The sequence below is a fragment of the Camelus ferus genome, chromosome 6 (genome assembly GCF_009834535.1).
Source record: "Camelus ferus isolate YT-003-E chromosome 6, BCGSAC_Cfer_1.0, whole genome shotgun sequence".
Classification (NCBI taxonomy): Eukaryota; Metazoa; Chordata; class Mammalia; order Artiodactyla; family Camelidae; genus Camelus; species Camelus ferus.
The window spans coordinates 80,974,947-81,001,496 of record NC_045701.1 but is presented as its reverse complement, the minus strand read 5'-3'; the positions used below and the strand labels follow the sequence as shown (position 1 = coordinate 81,001,496).

The following is a 26,550-nucleotide window of genomic DNA, read 5'->3' as shown; positions in this document are numbered from 1 at the left end:
AGGCCACCCCATCAGGATAACTAAAGGCTTAGGTTCTAAGCAGCACATGTAATCTGGGGCCAGATTACCAGGAGCCCCCTTCCTCTAGCTTACTGTTACCGCCCTGTGACCACTTGGTGAGATGCTAGACGTCTCTAAGGCAGCAGAATCCTCATAGTAAAGAAGATGCTGGCTGCTGCTTTCAAAGGCTCCTCCCAGCTTCTCTGTCCAGTCACTCTGCTTCTGTGACCAGAATTCCCATAAGGACAGTTTGCAGTTTCCTCCTCAGATGAAAGCCAGGGGCTTCGCGACCTTACCCGAGAAAGGAACACATTGCAAGCGAAGCCTGCCCAAGCCGGAGCTGTCCGCCCCGCCGTGAGCGCCAGCTCTGTCGCTCCTCAGCTGTGTACCTAACAGGCAAAAACTGCACAACCTGCCTGGGCTTCAGTTTCCCCATCTGAAGGAGTGGATGATCTCTGTGTTAGTTTCCTGTGGCTGCTATCATGAAATACCACAAACTTAGTGGCTTAAAACAACACAAATTTCTTATCTTACAGTTTTGAAGGTTAGAAGCCCGAAATGAGTCTAGTGAAGCTAAAAGTAAGGGATTTCAGGGCATGTTTCTTAAGGAAGCTTTGGGGGAGAATCTGTTTCCTTTTTCCAGCTTCTAGAGGCCACTCACATTCCTTGGCCTGTGGCCCCTTACTCCGTTTTCAAAGCCAACTTCTCATAAAATCACTCTGACCTCCCTCTTTGACTTACATGGATTTTGGTGATGACATTGGGCCCACCCAGATAGTCCAGGAGAACCTCTCACTTCCAGGACCTTAATTCCCCCCATGCTTTCTAACCTAACACATTCACACATTCTAGATTACAGTAGGATGTGAACATCTTTGGGGAGAGGCATTATTCTGCCTACCACCATCTCTAAGACCCCTTCCAGCTGAATGTGCTGCAGTTCCAAAGACTCGTGTCAGCCCTCAGTAGACACCTCCAAGGTCACAGTGGCTGACAGAGCCCAAGAGCCACTGGTGCCATGTGGCCTCAGCATAAGCCCCTCGCCTGGGCACACTCCCATCCTTTACTTTCAATGGTTGCCTTATCTCACAGCATTTCTTATGATTTCCAAGAACTATGGCACGGTAGCAGAGGTCACAGAGATTCAGTGAGGGAATCAACAGGCCACAGTTTCTAAGAGCCCCTGGTGCAAAGGTCCCTTTCCATGGTGAAGTTTTCAAAACAGCAGATATTTCTTTCCATTCTCCTCTTATCTTCCTGCTGGTTTACTTTAGCAGATATTTGCACGCACCCACTGTGTGTACAGTGATTGTGTAAGAAATAACCCTTGCTCTCAAGGAGTGGAAGGCAGAGAGGGCACAAATGACCATAGTTCAGGTGTCTCCAAGGAGCAGACAAAATGCCATCAAAGGTCAGCTGCAGGTGACTTGGCTTTCCGCTGGTGTACTTTGAGCTGGCACTTCAAGAGTTAGGAGGATTTCAGCAGCTGCTGGCACTGGGGACTGGGTGGACCGAGGGGAAAGCATGTCCAGAGAGCACAGCCCAGAGCACGCTGGGGAGAGAACACCGCCTTCCTCACCAGTGCTCACCTGCCCAGCCACTGAAGTAAACATCTCTTCCCCCTGTGACCATCAGAACCGTAATGTCTTTCCACTTAACATTTTTCCTTCCACTTCAGCTCAAGTGGGCTTTGGTCATCCTCTCATTCATTTGTGCACTGGAGTTCAGACTTCAAAATGTGCTTACCCACCTAGTGCTATAGGTTGAATTAGACCCCAAAGATATGTTGGAGTCCTAACCCACCCCCAAGTACCTGGGAACGTGACCTTATTTGAAAATGAAGTCTTTGCCGATGGAATCATCTTGTGTCTTGTAATAAAGATGCGGTCATTAGGGTGGGCCCTGGTCCCATGTGACTGGCGTCCTTATTAGAAGAGGGAAATTTGGACACCGGCACACACGGGAGGAATGCCATGAGATGACGGAGGCAGAGGTTGGAGGGATACGGCCGCAAACCAAGGGATGCCAGGACGGATGCGCAGCACAGAAGGAGGCAAGAAAGCATCCTCTCCTGCAGGTCTCAGCAGGAGCGTGGCCCTGCCAACACTTTAATTTTGGACCTCTAGCCTCCAGAACTGTAAGATAGTAAATTTCTGTTGTTTCAAGCTACCCAGTTTGTGGTTCTCTGTTAACGGCAGCCCTAGGAACTAACATACCTAGCTTGTACTTGGCCCTGTACTACGGGACTTCGCCTTGGATTCTACCCAGACAGCCTCAGTCTGTCAGGGAAGTTCACTTGTGCCTGTTGGCGTCACATCGGTGGCTAATGGGTGGTCTTTGCTGGGGGAATCTGATCATCAGAGGGGCTCCCCAGTCTCTGGCCTGTAGGCTAAGGTCTCTGGGATGTATTTGGAGGCCAGTGGGCTGGTGACAGAGGATGGAGGGAGCAGGCATGGCCAACGGTGGTGTGGTTCCCAGTAGAAAACTGGAGTGGACTGGAGTCCAAGGGTTTTAGGGCAAAAGAGTTCAGCGTTCATTAGTCCAACTCTTCCTCCTGCTGGATTAAACTGTGCAAGGAAGCATCATGTGACCCACCCAAGGCCACTCAGCTAGGAACAGTCAGGACTTGAATTCAGATCTTAAACCTCACATCCAGACCTCTGAAATTTCTAAAGGAACTCTAACGTCTGTAATTCTGACTTCAGAAAGTTTTTTGGGGGAGGGGGCAGAGTTTTTTATGCCTTTAAACTATTCTGTTTACTGGGGGAAAAAAGAGGGAATTTTAAAAAGAAAAGGCAAAAAGGGGAACACGTTGACCTTCTGGAAAGGGATTTGAAAGAGTAAGTTTATGTGACATTAAAATAAAAGTCCCAAGAATATTCAGTTTTATTATGGGTCATTGGAAAAAAAATCCACTCCCAGCCTCAAGCGGATGGGAAGTCCCAACTCACGGCTTCATTCACTGACCGCCCACCCACCTGTTGTAGAGGGTAGAATTTATAAAATCAGCAGCTATTATATGACCTCAGACAGCACCAAGTTGCACTTTTAGCCTTGTTCCTGGTATCCTGTCCTTCTGCAGGATGAAGTAGAGCCACTAATGTTGTTTCAATAGATTTCATCTTTCCAGACTTAGTTTAAATCACAAGTGTGTGGTGCCGGGAAGATTCATTACGGCAGCAGCAGTGCACACACGGCATCTCGGTAGCTTTAAATCAGTATCTCTCCTAAAGGTTCCCAGGAATGTCACCTACAAGGCACATTGCTTGCGTGAGCATCCTTTGTGCTGGCTGCTCTCGAATATAATTTTTATCCGGAAGACATAAAGGAGGCATGGAAAAGGATCATTTTGCTTGGCAGCCCCCAATGAAAGGAAAGGGGGGGTTACGGTTATTTTTCTGTTGTTACTATTATTGTTTCTTGGGTTCCTTGAACAAAGAAATGCCATGTGGCTTTCAAAAGGTCTCTCCGTGCAAACGGTTCCCATCACAAGTGATCAGGGTCCTGCCACTTTGAAACCAGAAGTGGCTTTGGCTTTAGCAGCACTTATGAAATTATCATCGCCAGGCCGGGCATTGGAGACCAGCCTCTCAGAGAGATTGACGCTCTTGGCTTCCGTCTTGTGCGCGTCTTGTGAGTGTGGGTGCACTGTCACTTTAACACGCTGTCACCCTGCAGTGGGGTTGCTTCATCCAGTGCCGTGGAAAAACAAGGTTAGAAGAGCAGAGACTTCTGTGGATGATGAGTAAGTGGGATTAGTTAAACCAATATTGAAAGATGCTTTGCACAACTCTCGGTGCCTCACGTTAACTCAGAAACGTATGCTGTTTCAGCCTTGGTTGGCACAGACACAGTTAAAGTTGCATCAGGACCTTTGTTACATAATCCTTCCCGGTTATATAATTAAGGGTCCTGTTTCTTCTTGCCCTGGTTTACATCGATTGAAACAGGGATAGAAGATCGCAACAGTTCATGGTTTCCTGTAATAACCAAGGCAGTCATTTTATTGATTAAAGCACATGGGATCTATTGGTTGTCAGTAGTACTATACGCAGGATGGACTACGTCTGTCTGAACAGTTTGTGTACGAAGAATATAAAATGAGTTGCAGACACATCTATCATCCTACAGACGAGCAGGCTGAACGAGCTAACCTTCAGATCCTAGCTTCTGAGATCCTTCTGGTATCGGCCTGTGTCTCTAGCTGGTCAGAAACAGCCTAGATGTGGAAAAGTACAATACGGGAGGGACTTTCAGGGCTGCCGTGAGGTGGCCTCTGTGACTTTTTCCAGACCTGGCCCGAGTACAGTTAGGAAATGTTACAACCTAAGGGCAGGTGGGCTTCTTGAGACTTTGATCCAAGACCTTCCTGCACACTGAGCTTGCCTACCTCTGAATTGACTGTAGCACCTGCTTCCGTCCTGGCGCCTCCTAGTTATTTCAACTATAAACTCAGCAGCCATAATTCAAGGCCCCCCAGCCAGTCGATTAAAGGAGACCTAAAAATCAGTTACCGCACAGCCCCCTACTCCCATCTGTCCAGTCTTGGAAGACTGCAGAACAGACACACCTGCCCCAGGCCCCAGTTTAAGTAGGCGAGAAGGACCCAGAAAACAGTACTACGTAAGGCAGCCATGCTATTACATGAGCTTCTTCTGACTCCAGAAGCGAGGGTTCTGTACCTGTCCCTGCCAGGGCCCCAGCATCCCAACTGACTGGGACCTTCTGAACAGCTGTTGGTCCCCAGGGGGTGATGCCCACATCCTGCTCCACCAAACTCTAGGTAGTGGAACTGTGATGGACACGTCTTTCACTCTGCCAGGCAGGTAGACCAGAGCCTCAGGTGCCCCTTGCCAGCCGCGTGGACCTGGACCCGCTGCACTCTTTTCCATCTCCGGCCATCCTCCCTCTCAGGCTCCTTAGCTCCTGCCAGCCCCATTCTCCCCCCACACTCAGGTCTGGACTACTCTTGACTCCCAGAATCCACTGTGACCAAGAAGCCACGCCAGCATCTTTCTGCAAAACAGTAATATTTTGCCACAAATACTTCCTCAGAAGCAAGTATTAACACCAAATGGGGTTGCGGGTAATTTCAGTTTTCTTCTTTATGCCCTTTTTTCTTTCAATCAAATTTTCTGCAATAAACATGTACCATTTTTTCAATTGGAAAGAGAAAATACATATTTTCAAATAGCAGCTGGGGAGACAGAAAATAAAAACAAGTAGTCTTTTTTTGTTCAGTAGACTAATGACAACAACAATAAAATCATTCCAAGGTAAATCAATGCAAAAATATGGGGCGGGCTCACTCCTCATCACATAATAAGTGGCCTCTCACAGGTGAGATGCGGTGGAGTGGGTCACCATCCTCGCCATCAACCTCAAGTCCTGGTGTTTCTGCAGAGCTGCTGGGTGTGTGTTGCTCCAGTGGACACCGTGGGGATTTATTACAGGGTTGTCGGGAGGCTCAAATGAGAAAATAGATGTGAAAGTAGTTTCTAAATGGAAGCTATTATTTTCAACAAAAAGCAGAGAACTTTCATCGACATTGGGAGACAAGGCAGAACATTGTAAGGATGTTTATACAATTTAACATCAGAGAAGATGTGGCCATTATGATCTAAGAACTTAAAAGTTCATCTATTCATTTTATAAATATTTACTGGGGCCTGGGACAGTTCTTGGTGCTTGGGATTTTTCAGCGAAGAAAACAGACACAAGTCCTTGCTTTGTGGAGCCTTGTGAGGGAGACAGATGAGAAACAATAAATCTAATAAATAAAAAAGAAGAGGTCATCAAAATAACAAGAGTAGCTAACGCTTAAATAGTGCTTTCTTTGTGCCAGGCCTGGTTCTAAGCCCCTTACATATACTTAATCCCAAATACTCTATGAAGAAGATACCATTATCAGCCCCATTGGGGGAAAATGACCCACATGGGTGAAGTTTCTTGCCCAAGGTCACACAGCTAGTGATGCTGGAAGCTGGAACTCAGTCTCAGGCAGCCAGGCCTTCATCGTAGAAGAAGTTAATTGATGAGCTGGTGGAGAAATAAACAGAACAGGGTAAGGGATCATCCATTCAGCAGATATTTCTGAGTACTCTGTGCCCGGCATTGTGTTGGATGCCAGGGCATTATCCCTGCCGTGGAGGGGCACACGGACGCATTAGCCAACCACATGCTAACCTTCCTCCCTGGTTGTCTAGGACAGCAGAGGTACCATATTGGGAAAGCTCTGGTTGCTGTGACACTTGGGTTTAGGACTAGTGATTTCACAGCACCGGCCGCCTTACCGGTGACCATTGATCGTGCTGTTTTACCCTCTCACTGCGGAGCTTCTAGGCACAAGAGGATGATCAAGGCAATAACGACTTAGTTTAGACTCCAGGCCACAAAGCCAAGGGCCTTGGCCTTCCTGAGCCGCACCTGGGGGAGCCAGTTCAGTTCCTCCTGTTCAGTTGGTGCCTGTGCTACAGTCGTTCGCTCTTTTGAGTGTCACCCCTCCCTCCTTTTATCTCAGTGAATGTCACACAGAGGGACAACACTTTGCACCCCCCCTGCCTGTACCCAGCCCTGCCCATGGTCCTCCATCCCAACACTGGCAGAGGGAGGGCCAGGAAGAACTCATGACTCAGAAAAAAAAAGCCCCTGCAAGTTTCTTTCCTGCTAGTGGAGGGTTAGTAGCGTTTGGTTCCAGCCCAGATGCAGCCTGTTTCTTCCCACAGTCCATCTACAGCCTGAGTGGTGTCAGATTGTGCACCTGGCCAAGGGTGGTCCCCACTGTCCTCTTCTCTCCCACTCAGGTGTCCCACAGCAGCCAGAATGGAAGGGTGTTCTGTCCGCGGAGCTTCTGTAATCCCCCGGTCCAAGCTGAGAGTCACAGGGGCTTTATAAATACCCCTGTGCTGCAGGGGTTTTTGTTTGTTTGGGGCTTATGTTTGCTTCTCTAGTTCTTTTGTCCGACAGAATCCTCCACTGAGTCTGAACTGTCTTTGCTATCACTCAGGATTCAGGAGATGAGTGTTGCTGTGGAGGAGGTTATCTGTTTGTGTCTCCGGGGCAACCACGCGTACCTCTTTTCCCACAGATGTCAGTTGGGGAGACTGACTGTCGTCATTAGCGCTCATCACAGGTCAGGACTCCCCTTGCCCCTTTGGGGCAGCTGAAGGCATCCCCTCTGGTAGGCCCGCAGTGTTGTTACGAGAAGGCCTGGCACTTCACGACCGTTACTCCATCTAGTCTCAAAACAGCCCATTTTACGGTGGAGAAAACCCAGATCCAGAGAAATATAATAACTTCCTGCCAGGTACCCAGCTAGCTAGTAAGCAGAACAAGGACTTAAATCCAGATTTTTAAATTTCAGTTTGTTTTCTTTCCAGGATATCACCCCAAGGACGTTTGGGTTGGAAAGTAAATTTCTTTCAGGTGTTGTTACATTAGTTCTGAACAAGTTTTCTTTTGTAGGGGAAATGAACTGAACCTATCTTCCTAAAAGTATCCTTTTGTAAACACTTAAAACACTTCCAGGTTCCTATAAGACATGCTTCTGAGTTATTTGTTTGCAGGGTTTTTGTTTGTTTATTTGTTCATTTGTTTGATTCCTGTAATTAAGGTGGATTGAAGTTTTTTTCCTAGTAAAATAAGAAATTGCCTTCTCTCTTCCAATCTATGCTTTTCCATCTCTCTAAGCAAGCTGAAGATGATACAAAAATAATGGCTCTATCTTACAGGTTAAGAATGAAACAAATTATTTAAATTCACATTTTAAACTGTAGGAATGGACTCACAGTTTATGTACTATGACCTTGTTAGTTTCCCAGACTTCACCAAGTTTTGCAGTAAATTGTATTGACTAGACAAAGAGAAAAGTGCATAGCCCTGCATCCAGGAACATCTTGAAGACACCTTGAGGAGTTTTAAAGGGTCTAGATAAACCCCTGAAGTTGTATTGAAAACATGTGGCTTCCCGAGCTTTTGTACCCAAAGATTCCTTTTTCATCAGACCCTAAAAGGACATGGTCATCATGTCGGTTTTCTCTGCCGCGTAACAAATTACCACTGACAGCGTTTTCAGACAGCACATAGTTATAATGGCCACAGTTGCCCTGGGTCAGGAGTCCAGGCACAATTTATCTGGGTCCCCTGCCCAGGGTCTCAACAGGCAGCAAACAAGTGTCTTAGGGCTGTGGTCCTTTCTGGAGTTGGTTCTCCTTCAAGCTAATACAGTTGCTGCCAGAATTCAGATCCTTGTGGTTGAAGGGTGGAAGCCCCCCTTTCTTGTTGGTTCTCGGTGAGTAGAGACCCGTGTAGTCCCTGCCAGACCCCCCTGCGGCCCCCTCCCAGACCCTCACAATCAGGCAGCTGCTTTAAGGCCAGGAAGAGACCTCTCCTTCCAGTCTGCTACGACACAGTCCTGTGTGGCGTAGGGTCACCTGGGGAACGACTGCCCATCACCTTTGCCATATTTTATTACTAGAAGCAAGTAACAGGTTCAATGTATACTAGAGGGAGGGAGACTGTACAAGGTCATCACCCAGTGGGGGTCACCTTGGTCTTTGTCTGCCAGTCACCCCCTGAAAGCTCAGAAGACACACTGCTCTGGAATGTGAAAAATGACAACTTTGACATCCAACAAACACATCGTTGATTGACTGACCAGTCATGTCACATCCGTAGGAAGAAGCCCGACGTGACTGAATGGGGAAACTGTGATCAGTCTCACTTTATCTAGATGGAGTCGGCGCCGTGAAGGGGGGCCAGGTGGTGAGGCCTTAACGAGAGCAAAGAGCCCCCCCCAGGCTGGGTGGGAGGCGAGCCACAGCAAACACCGTATTCCCCACGCACATCTTCTCCCCGGCCATGCTTGCTCGATTTTTTGAGGCAGAAAGATCATGGTTTGGACAAACGGGAGGCAGCCAGACCCCAAAACAGCTTAAAACGCCTCATGCCGGGGTGTGGAGGGGGAGCTGCCTGTTGACTGAGATCATTCTTGGTTTACTCAGAGTCTAACTCCAGGTTAATAAAAAGTTCAAAATTGAATGGGAGCTGGTTTGCGGTCAAATTTCCTGGGCTGTTCACAGAGTTGCTCTTTCTTCTGGCTCTGTTGACTCGGTGTATCATTTCCTCAGGTGGCCGCAGGAAGTACCGCAAACCAGGTAGCTTACCCAGCAGACGTTTGTGCTCTCACGGTTGGTCTGGAGGCTGGAAGCCTGAGATCCGGCATTGGCAGGGCGGTCCTCACTGGGAGGGGTGCTTCCCAGGCCTCTCTCCGAGCTGCCGGCACTTCCTTCGCTTATGGGGGGCACCCCTCCCCTCTTCCCCTGGCGCTTCCCCTGTGCTTCTGTCCTCCCTGCGTCCAAATTTCCCTTTTTTATAAGGACACCAGTCAGTCATATTGTATTAGGGGCCCACCCTACTCTAGTATGACCTCATCTTAACTAATTTTATCTGTGACAACCCTATTTCCAAATAACACTATGTTTTGAGAGGCTGGGTAGGACTTCAGTGTATTAATTAATTGGGTGGGTGGAGGTGGGGGAAGTAAACACTGTTCAACCCATAACACTTAATGAAGAATAATTTAAAATTTTCCTGCTCGTCATACTGTTGTAGCAAGTAAATAGAAGTCTCCCTGGTGGATTAATGGTCAGAGGCAATTAGATTTCCCCCTCTCTCTCCACCCCCTCATTTGGGAATTTACTGTTTTCTCACTAGAATGGCATCCTTGCTTTTCAGACTTCGTTTTAGAAGTAAAGCAGCTCTCACTGTACATCTAAAATTGGTCAGTCATCAGCCTGCTTCTGGTCGTAGGATACTCATCCAGGGGTCGGTTATCTGGCAACCTCACCTATAAGGTGGGTGGAGAACAGAAATCCAAGCTCACAGAGAATACGGAAAGCATGCTGAGCAAAGATGTCACAACAGTCGTAAAATGACTTTTAAGAGAGCCCTCTGGACTTTCACTCACATCCTGTTCACCTTTACACATCATTGTCACAGACTTCTGAAATCTCAGTTTCCAGTTCACAGGCTAGGAGAAGTGTGAATCTGTGTGTGGCAGACTCAGGGCAGCAGGGAGTGGGAGGGAACCGCACAAACCTTAGAAAGCAGATTCCAAACTAGATTTGGTTTAAATATTACTTCTGTTATGATGTCTTCACTGATGTCTTCCTCTGAATTCCAATATTACTTTACATCTTCATTAGTCAGTTGTCACGTGTTTTCTAACAGTTTGTATACATGTTCTAATTTGTGTACATTTTTCATCTTCCCCACAAGATGCTTGTTAGAGCCAGGACATACCCAGCTGTGCCCAGCACAACACCTGACATTCAGCAAGCACATGAATAAATTCTTCTTAAAGACTGAGTAACTAAAAAGGATGCTTTTTTAGGTGGACAGTAATTAGGTAATTTAGGTGCCTAATAATTTTAGTCAGGGTAGCATTTCAAAGAATTTTGAGCAAAGAAGATTATTCTGATATTTCCCTTTTAAAATTAATTCTTATTAAAGTTACAAAATCTAAACCTTTACCTTTCTTTAGGCTTTTAAGAGCTGTTCACAGATCTCATTATTTTATTTATAAGTCTAGCAATTTTTAGCAATTGCTTTTAAGGGGGCCTTTTATTAATGTTTGGTCCAATTTGCAAACTTAGTTAATTAAACTCCTTTAAAAATTTTAAACTGCATTTGTAAAGGAAATCGAACATATTAAATTTATAAGTACTCAATTGCTTGACTCAGCAAATAAGCCTCCTAGAGCTCTTAAGCAATTCTTACAAATCTAATTAAGCTTATAAGTATGTTACACCTTATGGTCTCAAGTTTTCTTAGACTGTATATGCCTTTAGTGAGAGTTTGACTTAAAATCGAAGTCTGAACTGGTTATTCAATTCCACGCTTTAAGTTGATGTTCAAAGTCTAGTCATTATTCTTATAGGCCAATTGTCTTAACTGTAACAGATATTTGAAATACTAGATCTGCACTGATTTCTTTTTTTAAAAAAGTTAATTCGACAGCTCTGATTTTCTTAAACATTTCTGTGCTTTGTTCTAAATCTTCTGTGGGTTAAAAAGTGTTCATTCACATTGTCCAAGAAAGAAAAAAGGATACCCCTCCAGTCTGCCGTCCAGAACCTTCTTTCTACATATCAAGGATCTTTGGCAACTTCAGTTCACCAGCATCCAGCAGTGCCCCGTCCCACCCATAACAGTCCAGCTGGAGAACGGCCACAGATCCCCACCAGGTGCTCCTTGGAGGGCCCTCACAGGTGCTTCTGGCAGCTCTGAGAGACAAAGTCTGAGCAATCTGAACCTTCTGGAGGCTGCCCAGGAACACAGCACCAGCCACGGGCTTTGTAAATCCTCTTTCCCCTAAAAGATTTACAGAGACAGACAAGCCCCACCCAAACTCTTGGGGAGCCATCAGCTACTGGTGCCTGGATGTGTCTCCCAGGAGGTCCTGCCCACTGTCCTCACGGCTGCCTTTACAGAGGGCACAGCAGACGGGGGGGCAGCGGGGATGTGGCTGTGGCACCAACATCGGTGGTCTGTACCCTGCCGGGGTCCAGAGCTCTTCCTGCCCGAGGCTGGCCTTGAGAGCCACATGCCACAGCTTCCTCTCCCACCTCAGTCCTGCGTTCTCTCTCCTCGTACAGGAATCTACACAGTGGTCAAAGTTGATTGCAGAGTGTGGACCTGGGTCGGAACAATGACAATTACTTAAATTACTGAAAGTTATCAAACCAAATCTGGCTCTCTGGTTCACATGTTTAAAAATTTCGTCCCAAATGGTTTCTTACCCTGCAGAAACAGTAAGGCCGCATCCGTTGTTCAGATATTCTTGATAGAACTTCTTTTGCCCCCAAATAATAACAAGTTATAAAAATAAGCAGTTGCCTACATCTTATTTAAAAAAAGAGAGAGAGAAGGGAGGGAGAGAAGGAGGGAAGACGCTTACTTCACTAAAGAACAATTAATTGAGGTCATCTCAAGTCATTGTGTGCATTGCCTTCCTAAGTGAATTTCAGGGGTGGGGTGGGCGAGCTGCGGGGAAGGAGGGCCTGCCTTCTCAGCTGCCTGGGATTTCTTAAAGTCAGCGAGTGTCAGCCTGCACTCAGTTGAGTATCTGTGCCCTTGAGTGTGGGGCTGGGCCCCTTTTTATAGTCACACTGTAAATGAGCCCACAGCTCAAAGAGGCAAGTTTCTCTTGTCCCACATCCCTTAGATTCTTCAGTCCACTCACGGAGATCTATGTCGCCTGTCCTCTGGCCATCACGAGAATGGGCTTCACATTTTCTAAATTTTAATATATGCAGATGTCTTTCCATGAAAATCCAAAGACCTTGAAACTCCATGGGACTGTGCATGACCTTCAAATATAGACGGACCTCAGAGATAGTAGCATGGGTTCGGCTCCAGACCACACAGTAAGATGAATATTAAAATGAAAGTCACATTTATACTCTGCTGTAGTCTGTTAAGTGTGTGTCTAAAAAAAAAAGTACATACTTTAAAAATATTTTATTGCTCAAAAACGCTGGCCACCACCTGAGCCTTCAGCGAGTCATATCAAGTTCATGATCACAGATCATCATAAGAAATATAATAATAATAGCAAAGTTTGAAGTATTATAAGAATTGCTAAAATGTGACAAAGAGACATGAAGTGAGCAGATGCTTTTGGAAAAAAATGATGCTGACGGACCTGCTCACCAGAAGGGTTGCCACAAGCCTTCCATTTGTAAAGAATGCAGCTGCTGCTAAGCACAGTGAAATGAGGTATGCCCGCGATGCTAAATGCTGAAGGGGGCCTGTGGGTGCTCAGCTTTGGCTGCTGGGGCTCCCAACCCCCAGGCCGGCCACTCCACAAGTGACATCAGTCCTGGAGAACATCCTGCATTACAGCTATGCCCAGTGATGGGTTTCCATGGTGACAACTAGTCCCCAAGAAAAGATTATGTAGACAGGGGAATTATACAATAGGATTTTTTAATTTTGTTAAAATATTTAAAATGAAAAAAGATATTTCAAGAGGCAGTGCTTCATGTATTGGAACATTGTCTTAATGGATGAGTGCTGCATTTCCCCACAATGTGGCTGAGTGAGTTCTTGGTACATGAGACAAACATTTGTAAAAGTCTGACAAAGGTTCTTGAGCCAATGAGGAAGTTGGTAAAAGCAAGTTCTCTATAACTCGGTTGAAGAAAAGCCAGAATAATACCGCTTGGTTATCATTTCTTAGTTATAAAGTGTTGAGGGATTTGCAAGACTTCTTGGCTTCTGCTCCATAGATCACGAATCTGACTGTAACCAAAGGTTATATGTAATGTGGTGTGGTGAATAATGCATGGGGAGTGATAACAGACTTTAAAAGAGAGACGGTGGCTTTTAAGTACAGTATGGCATTTCCTTTCTGCCGTGGTGATACATGATACAGTGCTCTGTGGTGTGCAAAATGTTACTGGTTGTCATAGCAATAGAACACCATCCCGGAGAAAGGAGGAAACGCTGGCATAAGGCGCTTCGCTGGAACAGAACTACAGTTATAACAAAAGGATCATTGTTAGTGCCGGTTAATGTTGTCAAATAGTCAAGTCCATGCTATTTTTTTTTTCTTAATTGATATAATGCTGAGTAGCCCTGATACTATCCCTGGTTACACACACGGGCTTCTGCCTTCGTCTGAGAGTTTTGTACCTCTTGGTTCTGCTCATTGATATAAAAATAGGTTATGTTTTTAATGCCTCCCTGAACTCATTTCAGCCACTGGCCCAATTCACTAAGCTTCAGGGTTTGCATGCCTTCTCTGTAGAGTCTGTAATTAATTTCTGTGTTTCTCCTTGCTGTCAACATTGCCTCCCCCTGGTTATTTTTCAGTCATTGTTATACTTTGTTAGACCCTGAGCGAACAGCCCTTGCAGAAGAGGCATCTGCACTGAAGCTAATCTATGCTTTCTGGTGGTTCTTCGGGCAGTCTTCTTTTGGTGGCGTCTTCCATTTTTCTGTTCCATCTTTCAAAGAGTGTTGGATACAGCTCTTGGAAATTCCTCTGATGTGACTCCTTATGTTCAGTTGCCTGGGTGGGTTAGCGCTAAAGGTTTCAAAGGGGGCCAAGGCCAGGAGGATGATCTGGGTCCAGATCAGCTGTCTTTGCCACAGTCATGGCTGTATCTGCCTCCACCTCATTCTCATCCAGCCCATGAAAACACGTTCTTCACCCAGCGAGGTATAGAGTAGGCGGTATAGGAAGAGTTGCGTGTGTGTACACAGTTCAGAAAAATCCATCACACCACCTGCAAACACAGCTCTCATGGCAGGTCCTTAAGGTGACAGTACTTGGGTTGCATCATTTTGGTCTGATGAGGATGAGACAGCACTTCTGAGTTCCAGGTACTCTCCTGTGTGCTTTGTACACATCAGCTCATCTGATCCTCACCACAGCCCGTTTTACAGAGAAGGAACCTGACGCACAGAGAGGTTAGGTATCTTGACTGAGATCACACTGATGGTAAGTGCTGGCACCGGCCCCGGAGCCGGTGTTCCCAACTGCACTGCCACTTCTGTGATCCGCAGTAGAACCAAGGAAGATCCTAAATGCATTGAGGGAACTGGACCCCTCCTGGGAGAACCGCTGGGGTCAGTGGTGCAAAATGAAGAAGAAACTGTGGTGATAAAAAAGGAGGAAGAAGGGACTCTGAAACTAGATGAGAAAGCCTTGCTTGCAAAAAGCAAAATAAAACAGATGAAAAGTTCTGCTCACAAGTTGTTTTCAGTATGGAATTACGCATCATTATAATAAAAAGGATAGTAAACTGCAAGTGGAATGTTGGTACTGTGAGTGACGAGGACCCTGCCCCAGACTTCTGTCTCATGCACAGCTTCTGGCTTATATGACTCAACAGTATCTCAGCACCGCACCCTGCAATCTCAGGGGCACCCTGAATACAACATGCCACTGATCAAATGGAACATCAGACTCACCCAAGTTATAATGATAACTGTAGTAACACCTAATGTTATTTGACTGTGTCTGTGTACCAGGCAATGTTCTAAGGGCTTGGCATGTATCCACTTGTCTGATCTGCCCAACAGCCCTGTAAGGGAGGGTAGTACTATTCTGCATTTTCCAGTTAAGGAAATCGAGGCACAGAGAGGATAAATCAGTGTTGCTCCAGGCTACACACCACGCTCAAGGCCAAGGTAACAATCGTCCATCCACTGTATGAGGCGCACTTCTGGCTCCTGAGCTCTGGTGATGAGCGATCAGACAAGGCCTTTCCCTGAGGGGCTGGCATTCACTCAGATGTGCACGCACACACAAGCTATAAGCTCTGAGCACCTGCAATGATGCCTGTCAAGTATTAAAAGGGGCAGGAATTTTTTACGAGTAAGAAAGAATTTACAAAGATGTAGGATCAGGAGTAACTGGAGGTGTCAGATAAAAGCAGAAAATAAGGATAAATGAACTCAGATTATGGAAGACTTTGGAACTGTAAGGAGAGGCTTAGCTGGGGGCTGGATTGAGAATCGAGTTTGTGTGTAGAAACACAGCCTTCTTCCGTTTCCCCCAGTGACACACAACATTGACTGGAAGTACAGCCACAACAGACTGTTCAGTCCAGCCTTCTCATTTTGCAGACAGGAAAGCAAGACCCAGAAATTTTCTTTGAGATGCGTTCCCTGGAAGAGCGGTCCCACATGTGTTTGCTGAGGCTTCCTTCATAAAAGCCCAAAATTGGAAACAACCTAAATAAACGTCCGTGTCCAGGGAAATGTTGAAATAAACCATGTAGCAATGAAAAACATGCACTCCATCCTTCTGTACCCCACACGGAGAGAGGCCAAGACTTCCTGTGGAATGAATGAAGGAAACACACTGCAGTGTCATGTGGCAGTCTGTCTGCATTTACCTAAGACAACAACACTATATAGTTTTGAAAGATGCAGATTCTTGTCTGCTTGTCTGCAGAGGAACATCTCTGGGACAGATACACACCCAGCTTGTAGGGAAGGTCACCTTCAGTGACGATGGAAGGCCATGGGTGATGAAAGGTGATCTTTTTCTGTAAAGGCCTAATTTTTAAAATAAGCAACTATATTCTTATATTAATCATGTGATTAAAAATTAAGTTAAAAGAGAAAGGTCCATTGACTTGTCTGATTGTATTCATTGAGTTGATTGAAATGGCGAGTCTAGGACCACTCAAGAGGTCTTCTGGCTCCCAGTCCCCACTGGGACACCCAAAAATTCAAGCATGGAGAGGTGGGATGGAAGGGAATCGAGAGCTTCGTAAACCAGCCAAATATTGTTAAGAAATCCCAGGAACCATACACATGTCAATGGGTTAGGTAGGGTTTTGCTAAATGAGTGTGTGTGTTTCAAAAAAGACTCCAGTTTCTAATGGCATTAGTATTCCAGGCAGCTGAATCCCAGGCTGGAGAAAGGTACAAATGATGATTGCTCATTAGCAAATAGAATACAGATGTTAGGTTCATTTTGCCTGCGTGCATTGGCACCTTGGGGAGCCACCGGCTTAGTGAGCCAGGCCCGCAGTGAAGCTGCCGGCTCAGCAGAGGGGAGGGGTTCACAGAGGGGAGGGCTGACAGGTCACTTTAGCGTTTACAGGGCTGGGCTTTGTTTCTGTTGATTGTTGGGACTGATTGGTGGAAGTGGGAAGCTAACATTACTAAAGCAACGAACCCCAAAAAAAGTTTTAATCTATTTTTTATTATTTATTTTTTCCATTTAATTCTCAACAACCACCCTATGAATTAGGGTATTTTGGTCTCCTTCAGAGAGGTGAAGTGACTTGCCCAAAGTCACACAGCAACGGAATGGTGAATTAGAACCCTCGTGTGTCTGGCTCCAGCACTCAGACTCTTGGGTTCCCTTCTCACTAGCAACTGGGGGTAAGAAAGACAGACAACACATTTGGAGATCTCACACTCTTGCCCCTTTCCTAAACACCTGTCTCTCTTTTGAGCAGTTTCCAGGACTTTTACATCTCATTCACTCGGGAGCCTCATAAAAGATAAATGAAGGTGTTCTCCTAAACAAAGCCAGCATAGAAAAGGTCCAAGCTGGAGAGATAGTAAGATGCTACTTCAACACTGGCCTTCAGAAGCATCTGGCTTGTTTGCAGGATCATGAAGATTGACCCCATGAAGACTGACCATTCCACACAACAGAGAATAATGTGTAAAAGTCGGTACATTAAAGGGTCGGTACAGTTTCCTTAGGAAGAAAGGTTGGGGAAGGGTTTCCAGGTTGGCGGCGATGTGAATTGAAATGCCCACGAGGAGCACCAGGCTGGCTGGAGGGGCAGGGTTGCTCCCAGAGAGACCGCTATTCATTTGGCTTCGAACGCCAGGCGGGAAGGTTGGACCACGTCTCACAGGATGGAGAAGAGCTGGCAGAGGTTTAGAAGGAAAGGGGTTCTGAGACGGGGGCTATGTGGACCGTGGTTTAGCAGGGGGAGAGCTCAGGGTGGTGAGACCTGGTTGAAGGCAATTCCAAAGGTAGCACGAGCTAATGAACACTGGGCTAGGGCAAGGGGAGAAGGCCTGGATGCATTCTAAATGCATCTGCAATGTGAGTGTGGTAGAAACGCCTTACACACCAAGACACGTTTGCCCTTCACCTCTCTTACAGGTTATTTTGCTTTGGGTAAAATGTTGGGGTTTAAAAGATTTTGTTTTTGTTTTTTATCCAGTAGGGATGATAGAAAGTTGATACCCCATCAAAACATAATGCCTTTTATTACTCAAATGTTTTCTTCCCTCTTCTATCCATACCCCCCAACACACACACACCACTTATATAAACTACTTGTGTGTCTATAAATGCCTGTTAACCAACTCGCATATCCATGGAGTGTGTCAGCCCAGGTGCCTCGGGTGATTTGAGCCAGACCTGCTCCCAGTGCCCCGGCCAGTAAGGCACTGGGCTGCCCACTTCATCTTTTTTGCCATTGTCCAAAATGTCCCACTTGTCACTTTTGCCTCTGCAGCAGCCCTCAGTAAGTTAATAAACTTCAAGAGAAACTGAGGCTACTTTCTTAGGAAGATCCCGGTCTGTCTTCAAGGTGAACTGAAGAGTTTTAGACACAGGGACCCATTTCATTATTCCATCGGCATCTGCCCAGCTGTGAAAGTTTGAAGACAGCAAGTCATCAACATTTTCAGCTGTCTCAGCACCACCACCCCGGCCCAGGTGTCGAATGTCACTCTAGGTCTCCTGGTCCAGCACATTCTCTTGACTACCATGCAAAAGAAGCCACTTTCCTTCTGCACATGGGCTGACAGCTAGAGACCTGCACTCTATAAAGACAAAAACCAAGCTCCCAGAAACAATCGAATGTCAACTTCTTGTTCTAGACTGAAAGTTTTTACTGTTGATTTCACTAAATTCTTGTCCAAGAGCTTTTCTCACCTTGTTAAGTGGATAGAATTCAGTGTGGTCAAGTTGCATTCTGCCTCGGGGATATAAAATTAATTTCGAACTGACATTTTAAATAGTGGAAGCCTTTTATATAATGATGTGAAAATTGTTCTGCTTTTGAAAACCAAAATCAAACATGAAACAGTATGTGTCTCTGTAAAGAAGTCAGATATCTTGCTGGCATATTACTTTGGCTTTCTGCCAAACAAACAAAAAAAATCTCTATTTATTCTCTTAACTCTGGAGAAATGAAGCAAAAAGGTATTTGAGGAAGGGGGAGGGGGTTGTGATTGTTTTAGCCTGGAGACTAGAAGCCAGATTTGCAAAGCAGCACTTTTTGTTTAAAATGCTAATCCAGACAAGAAAAATCGGGGGCCTTCCCCAAATAGAATCTCTAAACTGTACCCAATGAAAGCTTGAATAACTAGTTTGGATTTTGAAAGATAGAAGACCCTGCCCGTTACTGGCTGCTGTTTAATTACACAATTAACCAACCAGTCCTGTTTTTATCTGGTTGAGACGCCTTGCAAAATAATTTTCCATAGGCTGTGTGTGCTATCCTCAACCTCGTGTCCTTTCTTCCATTTTTTGCTAACCATCTGAAGGCAAATTCTTTTAATTCTCTTGCTTTTTTAAAGGGCTCAGCTTGGCTCACCTTACCTGATAAAACAGTTTTACAGTCAGAAGCAGCATCTGGCCCTCTGATAAGGATCAGAAAATGGAATTGTGTTACTCCCGAGGAGCTGGTTGTAGCCTGTGTTTTTTCTTTTAAGAAAATACTTTGCTTAGCTAGGAGGCGTTCACATTACTTGGTCCCCACTGGGCTGAGAAAAAAAAAATCTGAAAATATGATTAGTTGCCATCAATGCTAAACCACGTTCAGGGGCAAATCCAGTGAAGGAGCTGTGGGGAGGGGGTCGGTAGGAAGCACCCACCCTGGAAAGGGACCTTTGCATCTCTCCATCCTTTCAGAGCGGTAATTGAGTGAAGAATATCACCAACTTGACTTACAAAAGCTGCTGTTTGCTCCCTCCTTGTGCCCCAAAGCAAACAAAACGGGCAGGTTCCCAATTTGGAGCCAGCCGCATGGAGCCCGGGCCTTTGTTTGCTGTGGAGTTGTCCAGGCAGCCGAGCAAATAGATGTGAAGAGATTAACCAAACAAGAAGACCCAGCCCAGGCGGTCCCTTCTGTCCAGCCTGGAGGGTGCAGCCAGCCGGGCCAGCCGGGAGAGTGGGGGAGGCCCCGGGCCCGGCTCTGGGAGAGACTTCCATGGACAAACCTTGTCCTCTCTCAACATCGAGTGGGGAAAATAGGATTGAGCCTGCATCACAGGTGATAGAATTGATTCTAGAGACCAAGTCCAGCATCTTTAGTTCACAGATAAGGAAACTCCCTCATTAACAGATAAGAAGACAGAAGCCGTGCGCGCTAAGTAACCTGCCCCAGACTGGCTGGCAGTTAATACAAAGAAGATACATTGTCAGGGTTGGGAGAGCAAAAGTTCTTAACTTATTTGTTATCTTTGGGCATTTTCTAAATTCTTCGAGACTGTTTTGCTCCTTTTTTGCTTGCCTGTTGCCCCCAGAGACAGATTTTTCAGTCTTCAAGGATCGGTGAGATAGCTCATTGAAGAAAAGACCCATAAGTTAAGGAAGTGCAGGGATAGTATCTTCATCTTTGATGCTGTCAAAGCAAGTGTAATATTTAGAGGAAGCAATAGCCTAAAAAATTATTAGGTGTGCCCTGGAGCAGCTGCATCTCAAGTTTTGGTATTGCTCGCTGCTTTTCTAGAAGCGCAGTTGTCAGATTTCCTCTGGGTGGCAGACTTCCTGTCTCCTCCAGAACAAAAGGGAAAGGGTCCCTCACTTACGTGAGCTGGTAGAGTCACATCCTCAGACCAGTGGCTTTCCCAAAGCAAACATTTTATTTATCCATATATTTCACCTAGCTCCAAAGAAAGAAAGGTGACTTATGATCATAAAAGGGCAAAAAACAACAGTATCAATAGTCCCTAATATAGGATTTTTTTTTAAGTAGCTATATGGGAAGGAAAAGGAGGGAGGGGCACTCTAAGGGACTGTACTTTAAGAGTCTAAGCCAGAAAACAACAGCAATTAATTTAAAACTCAGCTCTTGAGTTTCCTAGCAGCAAGGGCAAAAAGGGAAATGTGGTACACACCACCTGTCATTTCTAGGAAACATACATACCAGTGAGATGCCTGACTCTGAGAACAAAGGTGATCTGTAACGGGTTTTTATGAGAGTGGTAAGAAAAGTACCTTAAACAGGATTCAACACCAGATGCAAAGTTTCCCCACATCGTACCCTTTTCTTATAAGGCCCCTGGTGAGAATCAAAGATTCAGTGCTGGCTGAGGTTGTCTCAAGGCCGTGCTGTTTGCAAGGAGTAGGGGAGACAGGCCCACAGGGCATTAGGTGCTGACCATATTGTTGGAAGAGCCAGAGGAGAAGAATCCAGACCGACTCTTGAAGAATGATTTCCAAGATCCTATAGAACCAACCACCTGAGAGGCCGCTGTCACTGCAGCAGTGAGGACAAGAACATGCCTCATGTCTGTGACCCACTCAACACCCAGGGAGGGCGGTGGAGAATGGACCCTCACCACCACTAGGGGAAAACCCAGCAAATGTGCTTTCCTGTGTGTCCACTCAGACAGCCAAAGGGACCTTACCTCACCTCTGCCTTCAGTCAACCTGGCTGCATCTAATTGGCAGAGCTGAATTCACACCCAGAACCCTAGCTGCAGGGGAGTCTGGAAAGCTTCCCAGCCTCTCCAACTACAAAGCTAATGGAATAGAAGCTGAGCAATCCAATGTCTGCTACACACATTCTTTGTGAATTGTTGAATTCTGATAATACAACACCTGCCATGGAATGTGTCTTAGTCTACTCCAGCTGCCATAACAAAAAACCACAGATTGGGTGGCTTTAACAGAAATATATTTTCTCAGTCTGGAGGCAGGAATGTCCAAGATCAAGGTCCAGCAGGATTTGGTTTCTTGTGAGAGCTTATTACTGGCTTGCAGACAGCCACTTTCTCCCTGTGTCCTCTCGCAGAGAGAGAAGGAGGGAGATTTCTCTCTCTCTCCCTATTCTTATAAAGCCACTAACCCCAAAATGAGGACCCCACCCTCATGCTGAAATCTAACACTAATTCCTTCCCAAAGACCCCATCTCCATACACCATGACATTGAGGGTAGTGGCTTCGATGTATGAATCTTGCAGGGACACAAACATTCAGTTCTTGACAGAATGCATCTTTCTTGGCGTTGCAAAGATCTCAAGATCATTCCAGAGCAAAGACTCATGATGCTTCCTTTTAGCAAAAGGAGAACATTTAGTCCTGTCCTAATGATGCTCCAGGGTGAGACTCATATCTCTGATGAGTGAGTGTAAAGCCAGTGAGTCTTACCCTTTTCTGTGTAATTCTGGAGAAAAGCTCTGGACCCTCTTCAGAAACATGCACAGAATCGCAGTATTTGTTTGCGTGCACTTTCTGTGGGCTCCATGCAAGTCTTCCCGTGGACTGAGCACCTACCCTCGTCCCTCCTCCTGCATGGTTTCCTGCTCTATCTTCTGGGCGAGCAACTCCTTCCTTCCTTGCAGACTGGTTCTGTTCAGGTAGTCATCAAGACAGCCAGGTGCTGCTGGTCAGGTCCCAGGGCACTAATGAGATCTAGTGGTTGGAGTTGAGAACTGTCCGCATTCACAGAGAGAGAACTGGTTTGTGAGGCTCTGATTCGGATCTTTCCTATTACCTTTAGTTAATAAACATGGCCAAGGTGACTTGGCCACTTTGGAACATGAAGATTCAGATAAAAGTGAATTTACCTGGGAAGCTTAATCTCCAAAATGGCTTCAAGTTTGGGCTCTCTTCCCTCCAGCACTGAAAACGGCAGAGAGAAACAGGTAGAGTGACTTCAGCTGGTTGGGTGGGACATGGTATATTCCAGACAAAAGGCAATGAAATAAAGAAAAGAATTGGATAAATGAACGATTTTATGTGAAATGGAATCAACAAAATTAAATCCACTTTGGATTCATGAGCTATTCTGTTTGGTTTTCGGGGTTTTGTTTTGCAAAGTGCATAGCTGGATAAAATAGGCAGCTAGAGAGTGAGAGGAAATGTAAAAATTAATTGTGTTCTGTAGTCCAAACTGTATAGATTCACTTGAGAATAAAATTAAGTGAGACGGAATGAGCTGGATTTGCGACTCAGCAAATGCCAGGATTTTACAATGTGGAAGGAATGTTTTACTTTTAAACATGCTCAGTCTGATGAACCCCTGCAGGAAGGGACTGACCTACCAGGGCCCGTGTTTTTAACCCTTTGAGTCACCATGTGCTGAGGCTGCCCATATAGCAGGGCCAACAGATAGCTATATGAAGTGTGCAGTCCAGATCCAGAATTTAATTGAAATAGGGAGTGATAGTATTTAATTTGTCGCTTGTTTGTGTAAATTAATGCAGCAGATAGCACTTAGGGATAAATATGATGGCACTAATTTACTAAGTAGGAAAGCAAAACTCTCAGAAAGCAAGCCTTGTGTTTTAATAGGATGTTTGAGTGACAACAGTGTGTTAGGTGTCGTGGAACTATGACACACGGGCATGTAATTGGCAAAAATCTTTGTGAAGCAGGGAATTGGATTTTCTGCACCAAGTAACTACCTGAAATGTTCCAATAGATAATGTAAACTTGAAGAATTTACCCCTGAAACATTTCCCCCTTTTCATTCCAGTGGTAGGATGAACTTTATCAATGCGTTTGCGTTAGTATATCATGAGTGATTTTACATTGAGATGCAAATGAACGAGTCTCAATTAAACACCTTTGTTGTAATGTATTTAGACTTGTTCCTTTGACTTCTCTTACTGAACCAAAAGAAAACAGTAGTAAAGTAGTATTTCTTGGTGGTGACGTGCCTATAAAAACAGTAAGGCAGCCATTCTTTTATTTAAACCCCAGTTTTGGACACCTCTGAATAGTAGTTAAGTTTTTCTTTTCTGAATAGAGGAGCTTTTACAAATATAGAGAACCATCATTCACTCCTAGGCTGCTCTATTCAAGAAAAGTATACTGGTGAAAAAGTACATTTCTCAGGGCCATTTATCTGAAGCTCAGAACTCCGAGTGGGAATCGTCACTCGGCTGTAAATGCTGTGACTTGACATTGTCTTATTCATTTGAAACCACTTGTATCAAACTTGGGAATTTTCAATCCCTTTTTTCAGCCAGGAAGAGATGAACTGGTGCCGCAGTCTCTCTCTCTTTCCAATTTTTCAAGCATTGCTGAGGGTTTCAAATACTGTTGGAAAGAAGTTGGCCGTTTGTCAGGGTTATTTAAGTGGCTACTGGTGAAGGGTGAAGAATCAGCTGCTTCTGAAGAAAGCACTACGAGACACAGACTCGCTGCTTGGGTTTCGTGTTGAAAGCAGGAACTGGAATTAACATGACCGCTGGATGAGGCGCTGACCACCGGTTGGTCCTAGTGTTTCCATTAGTTCCTCGCCCCCTGGTTTTCTGCCATCCCATTTGTTTCCCTGTTTATCTGGACCTGCCTCGGGCTTCTCATCTGTTGGTGATTTAAGAGGGTCTCTTTTAGCCCTCTAAGTTCTATTATCCCATACTTAGAAACGAGAGCAAGTCTGGCTCTATGAAAATCCAGGTAGATTTTATTCCCCTGCAAAATGATTCATTCCCTATAAAGATTCAGGCTCCAGAAGCTAGAAATACTGCTCGGTGGGGCCGATTACCAGGTATGATAAAATAACGATAAGACAGAATTTTTAAAGTAAAATGGATTCCCTGTAGCAGCTTTACAAAACACGAATGGAAAAGGGATCCAGAATTGATCTTTTCAACTTTGTCATTACATGGATAATTAGACAGTGGATGCACATAATTGCTGGCATATTCATTTGCATGGTTGCTTTTGCCTTTTTCCCGTGGTCAAAAAGACTGTGTAACGCTCTGGCTCAGTCTGTGTCTATTTAAAGAAATAAAATGTGTCTCGTGAAAAATGATAATTAGTAAACCCCAAACAGATCAGAGTTCCGTGGGGAATGAGTAAGGTCTCCTGACCTCAGAACCTGCGCGGGGACTCCGACTGCCCGTCGCTGTGTCGCCTGTCCCCGCCTTTTATGTACTTCCCAGCATGTGGGCAGTGCTGCCACAGGAGGTCAATTTGGATACTGTGGTCACATTTTAAAAAGAGAACCGTAATTATGACCTCTAATTATGTACAGTTATGCCTGCTGAGTTAAAGATAATAGCACCTCCTGCCTGGAAGTATAAGATAATTGCCTACAGGGGTCAGAAGGTGCTGACCCCTCTCTCTGCCCCGCACACACTCCCCCACCCTGAGCCAGGCGCGCACCATAAGACAAACTAAATCGGGCCTGCTGTGCTTTGTATCATGCTGCTTAAGTGTTGGGTTGAACCACTGTTTAACACTTATTTCAGTGGAAGTTCACATTTAACTCGTGTTCAAGAGGGAAAGAAAACCTCAGTGAGTCTAGACCTTCTCAGAACCCAGCGTCACCCGGAGCTCCATGTCATGAACCCTGTTTTTGTTAATAAAGAGCATATTACGCATCTAGTCTAGTTGGTCTTGTGTATTTTGCCACCATTTTTTCCAAACTCTTAAAACTTTTTATTAGAGAACATTTCAATATACTGCAAAGAATAGAATAATAAACCCCTATCACCTTTCACCCAATGATCATCAAATCCTGGCCAGGTTTGTTTCATCTGTACTTCACCCACTTCCTACCACCTTTCACCCCCAAGTAATGGGGATTCTGGAGCAAATCCCCAGATATCATGTCATTTCTTTTGTATGTATCTCAAAAAAACAGAAAATTTTTTTGCGCACAACCACAGTATCAGTAACACACCTTAAAATTTTTAATAATGATTCCTTTGATCTCAAAAGTTCTCAGCACAAGGGAAAGCAATTGTAACTGTGTGAGGTGTTGGATATTAACTAAACTTACTGTGGTAAGTTTATTTTTAATTGTCATTTTGCAATATATACGTATCTTATCATTATGTTGTACACCTTAAACATATACAATATTATATGTCAGTTATATCTCAATAAAACTGGGGAGTGGGTTAGTAATTCCTTAGTAATTCATCAGTGTTTACTTTTCTTCAATTGCTTATAGGTTTTCTTAGGCCATTTGTTTTTCAAATTGAGAACCGAATAAAGTTCATACATTGTAATCGATTGATACATCACTTAAGTCTCTTTCAATCTGTAGGTTCCCTTCGAGAATTATCTATCCAGCTCTAGCTCTTTTTCTTGCTGCAGCTGTTGTTAAAGAGGTTGGGTTGTTTGTCTTCCAGAGTCTGGATTCTGCTGATTCTTCTTATGTTGTCTTTTAACTTGTTCCTCTGTCCCCTGAATTTCCTGTAAATTGGTGGTTCGATTGAGAGCTGGGTTTTTCAACCTTGGCACTTGATGTTTTGGACCAGATAATCCTTTGCTATAAGGGGCTCTCCTGTGCCCTGTAGCATGTTCAGCAGTGTCCCTGGGCCCTACACACTAGATGTCAGTACACACACGCACGTATCGGTCCCAACAATCAGAATGTCTCCAGGCGTTGCCAGGTGTCCCAGGGGAGCACAGTCACTCCCTGGTTGCGAACCCTGCTTTGGAGGCTTGAAAAGATGCAGACTGAACACTGGGTTTTTTGGTAAGATTACTTCTAAGTGGGGTGTCATTCCTCTATCAGGTGATAACACTGTGCCTGGTTGTTTCTGTTTTGTGATAGTGGCAGCTATTGACTATCACTGCTTAGGTAAATTAATTCGTCAGGGGCTTGCAAAATTTTGCAAATGCAAACTCTCATCTTTCCTCTTTCCCATATTATCTTGAATACTTCCCTAAAGAGAAACCTCTCTCCCCATCGATCCCTTGGCTCATCCAGGTATACCTCGCATAGGAAAGGAAGAGCAGTCACTTGATCCTTTCTTGTATCATTTCCCAAGGAGTGAGTCAGTTCCCCAGCATTTCCCGAAGGCGACCAATGAGTTTCAGGTTTTCGAAAATGTCATTGTGAACTACTGGGTTTAAGC

The 26,550-nt window shown here is 45.1% G+C and overlaps 1 protein-coding gene and 1 long non-coding RNA gene across 5 annotated transcripts in view; one reads left to right on the top strand and one right to left on the bottom strand.

Annotated features, from left to right (window-relative positions):
- The window catches only part of FOXN3 (forkhead box N3), a 366,339-nt gene that overhangs the window by 291,414 nt on the left and 48,375 nt on the right, over window positions 1-26,550 (top strand). The window lies entirely within an intron of this gene.
- On the bottom strand, window positions 1,717-25,016 carry LOC116664378. The gene is made up of 4 exons (XR_004320891.1): window positions 24,949-25,016; window positions 24,570-24,574; window positions 19,723-19,732; window positions 1,717-1,729 (listed from the first exon to the last, which is right to left on the bottom strand). It is a non-coding gene; the product is annotated as an uncharacterized LOC116664378 (long non-coding RNA).